Source organism: Petaurus breviceps, unplaced genomic scaffold (genome assembly GCF_028583685.1).
Source record: "Petaurus breviceps papuanus isolate PSGF00001 unplaced genomic scaffold, PetGlider_PUasm1.0 90792, whole genome shotgun sequence".
Classification (NCBI taxonomy): domain Eukaryota; kingdom Metazoa; phylum Chordata; class Mammalia; order Diprotodontia; family Petauridae; genus Petaurus; species Petaurus breviceps.
This window is the reverse complement of record NW_027187347.1, coordinates 1,889,107-1,893,412: the sequence shown is the minus strand read 5'-3', so window position 1 is coordinate 1,893,412 and position 4,306 is coordinate 1,889,107. Positions and strand designations below refer to the sequence as shown.

General features: G+C 37.6%; 1 pseudogene; it reads left to right on the top strand.

The window, feature by feature from the left end:
* The first annotated feature begins 683 nt into the window (after nucleotides 1-683).
* LOC138147426 (E3 SUMO-protein ligase KIAA1586-like) lies at nucleotides 684-3,830 on the top strand (annotated as a pseudogene).
* The last annotated feature ends 476 nt before the right edge of the window (nucleotides 3,831-4,306 follow it).

Sequence of the window (4,306 nt, the reverse complement as noted above, 5' to 3'; positions counted from 1 at the left end):
TTAAAGGGGTTAATGATCTTAGTTTAATAAAAGGACAGATAAGTAAAAAGAAGTGAGTATCCAAGAAAGAATTCAATAGACAGGGCTCCAACTATCTAAACAGAGTAATAGATACCTAATCACCAGACTAGGAAACATTAACATCTGGGTTCACAAAACCAGGGAGCTCCTTAACAATGGCTACTCAGAATCTCATCTGGCCAAATCACAAGGAAACATCCTTCTCATGAGTGATCCCCAAAGTAAAATAAAGTATAATACCAACCTCCCAGTATATATAGTTTTCAACTAACAGACTCAGAGCCAGAAGGCATCACAACCATGTGACTCAGTGCCTAATTGGCTCAATGCCAAAACAAGTGAAAGCCTCCCTGCCAGCAAGCAGGCCTCCCTTCGATCAAGTCTCCCTTTGGGCAAGCTCCTCCTTAGTCAAGTTCCTCTCCCAAGGTAATATAAATCTCCCTGAATGACCTGATGGGCTCTGTGTGACTCAGGATGTATCACAGCTGTGAACTGGATCAGAGATCAAAGCAGCAAGACATCCATGATTGAAATACCTGAGTACCTTTAAACCTAGAACATGGCCCATGTTCCAAGGGGAAAAGGAACACATGTGGTCACATAGGCCTATTAATGAACAGGGGAGATCTTATATTACATTAACCCTACAGCAAGTCACAGAGATGGTATATATCAGAGGTAAGTTTTGAACTCACGTCTTTCCGATTTCAAGTTCAACTTGTTATCTATATGAAGCTGTCCCTTTTGTTTCTTTTAGTTTGGCAAAACTGAAGCGTTGATTAACTTTATCAGTCCACTAATAACTGGCACTATGAAGCCATGGTAAAATAGTGCCGTTGGGGTCTCTCTGGGGGACTGCCTAATTTGTGAGGCAATTTTATAAGGAACCTATTGAGTACTTCAGTAAATAAACCTCTTTAGCTAGGCTTCGAGGTACATTTGTCTTATCCTCAATTTCACTCTGAAACAATCATGCTTTAGTCTCCAAAATAATAATTTACTCTATGGGATTCTAGTAACCTGTACTTTTTTTTTTCCTGGTGAAAATCAGTCCTCTGTACTGACTATAACTTTTTTTTTTAAGCCCAGCAAGTGATCTTAAGTGTTAAACTACACCCAAATATCTACTGCCTGTATAAACATTGAACCTGACACATAATAGATATTTAATAGATGTCAGTTGAATTAAAATGACTTATAAGGTTCTCTCATATGAATGATTTCATTTGATCCTCTCTGTAACCTTGTGTCTGACTAGGCCATGTGATTTGATTGCCATTTCAGAGATAAGGAAACTGAGGCTTTGAGAGATTAAGTGGGTTATCTAAGGTCACCTGACAAGTAAATGGCAGACCAGGGACTAAAGGAGGAAAGGGAATAAGCATTTATATAGTTGGTTGGTTGTTGTCTTTCATTCTCAAAGACAAACAAAATGACATTATTATTTTGGGGTCAAGGTACAATGTGTCCAACTATAGCTGATCAGACCAGTGTGAGCTCAGAATGCTCTAACACAGGTCAGGGACAAATAGTTCATATAATTATGGGGTGCCTACCATGTGGCGCTAAGAGCTTTTTTTTTTTTTTGCCTTTTGGAGGGCAATTGGGGTTAAGTAACTTGCCCAACGTTACATGGCTAGTCTTTTTTTGGGTGGGTGTTAAGTGTCTGAGGCTGGAACCGAACTCCGGTCCTCCTGACTCCAGGGCCGGTGCTTTACTCACTGCGCCACCCAGCTGCCCCTAAGAGCTTTTTATAAATATTATTTCAGTTGAACCTCACAACCCTGAGAGATAGATGAAATCATTATTCCCATTTACAGTTGAGAAAATTGAGGCAGACCAAGGCTAAATGACTTTCCAAGGATCACACAGCTAGTAAGTATCTGAGGTCAGACTTGAACTCTGTTCTTTTTTTTTTTTTTTAAGCAATTGGGGTTAAGTACCTTGCTCAAGGTTACATGGCCAGTTATTTCTGGGTGTGGTGCTAAGTATCTGAGCCCGGATTCGATCCCCCAGGTCATCCCGACACTGGAGCCAGTGCTCTTACTCACTGAGCCACCTGGCCGCCCCTGGACTCTGGTCTTCTTGACAGGCCCAATGCATTATCCACTGTGTCACCGATCTGCCTGTCATAGGACTTCAAGTATGGCAATGGTGGTGGCTATATGCTACACTGGTGTTGTTAGTCACCCCTATGACACTTACAATAGATCTTTTAGTGACTTGTGTTCAGTAATATACTGAAACTAGTTCATAGCAGCTGATTGTTAAATTTTCAGGAATTTTTCAGACTGGGTGGTAAACATAGCCAGTGTTCAATTCAATGGATTTCTTCACCTGGTAATGTTATTTGTTGTTTATAAGAACTGATGTTAACCACTGAAGAGTATATTTTCAATACATTATTGTCTGCTTTAAATGGTTATGGCTTTAAAAATGAATATTTGAAAGCAAACTAAATTGCATTTCATTCTTATGGTGCTAATACAATGTTGGTAGGAAGACTGGAGTAGAAAAATTTCCTAAAGTAATAATTTGGTATCATTTAAATAATTCTTGTACTTACCACTTGAAGGTACAATACATAAAATAAAATAAGTTAATCATTTAAAAATATTTTAGATGAATTTTATTCTATTTATTACCAATCTGATAAAAAAAAAATCAGGGGCAGCTAGATGCACAGTAAATAGAGCACTGACCCCGGACTCAGGAGGACCTGAGTTCAAATCCTACTTCAGACACATAACATTTACTAGCCATGTGACCTTGGGCAAGTCACTTAACCCCAATTGCCCTGCCCTCCAAAAAAAAAATCATACCAAGGTAGCATTTATAGCTAAACAACTTGAAGTTGAATTTATTAAAATTGGTCAAGCACTGGGGCAGTATATAGTTTATTAGGAGCTGCTGTTGCTTCATGGCATGTCTATCCTACATTTTGTATGAATTTTTCTTATTCTGGTTCGGCAAAGAGACTAGCTAACATTTTTTTTTTGCAAGACCTTGCTTTAATGATTGGCATTCTTGAAGAATTTTCATTACTTTCAACTGCATTGCAGTCAAGATCAACTAACATTCAGAAAGTGCAAAAATTAATCAAACACACCATAAGAGCTTTGACGAATTTAAAGATTCACACTGGAAAGCATGAATCTCAAGTTGAAGATGTGATTAAGTCAGATAAACTTAAAGACACTCTATTTAATAAAATAATAAATTTGATGCTCTTCCTAAGAATATATTGCTCAAAAATATAATAGAGCACATGAACTTATATCTTTTATGGGATATAAACAGTGATGAAAGCATTTAAATTATTTTAATTTGTTAAACTCATCTACTTGGTCTTAAAAAGAATTAACTTTACCATGGATAGATGGTGAAACAAATGACCATTTAAGTGAAATTTTAAGACATGAAATTGATTTGAACTTTGGGGAAATTTTAAATAATATACATTCAAACAATGTTCAATACCTGTAACTCTACACACACACACACACACACACACACACACACACACACCCCAAAACCTAAAAATGAAACCAATCAGTAGTCCTAAAGATGAAAGCAGTTTCAGTTTAATGAATACAATTACAGAGGTGAGAAATAGTTTAACAGTTGGTCACATATCAGATTTAATGACAATATATTTATTGGGGAAAGAGTGAGTGGATTTGGATTCAATTCCATTTGTCAAATCCTCTTTTGTGGCTGAGGCTCTGCTACTTTCCCCTTCTGAGTTTCCTGTGGCTTCATCTCTTCTTTCTGCAATTCCAGAATTGGAGGGGCAATACTTACAGTAGGCATAGTCAAACCTGGCGTGGGGAACCTGTGACCTTGAGTCCCCATGTGACACTCTAGGTCCTCAAGTGTGACCCTTTGACTGAATCCAGACTTCACAGAACAAATCCCCTCAATAAAAGGATTATCCCCACCCCTGTCAAGAGAATTTTACACTAAATAGGATAAGATGGAATTTGATCTGGGTTTTGAAGGAGAGTCAGAATTTTAAGAGGTAGTGGATGTGAAAAAGAATAAAAGGCTACCTAGCAGAGGGTAATGTTATGAGCAGAAGTGTAGAGGCAGAGAAATGAAAGGTATAAGACGATACCTAATAGTTCAGCTTGCCTAGATACAGGCATGTGATTATTGGCAATAAAGCTGGAAAAGTAGACTTTAGCCAGATTGTACAAAGTCTAGAATTTTTTGATGAGGTATTTATTTAAGAATAATCCTATAGCTTCATATTTTTTGAACTGTGTTCTATGGTGTTCTCGAG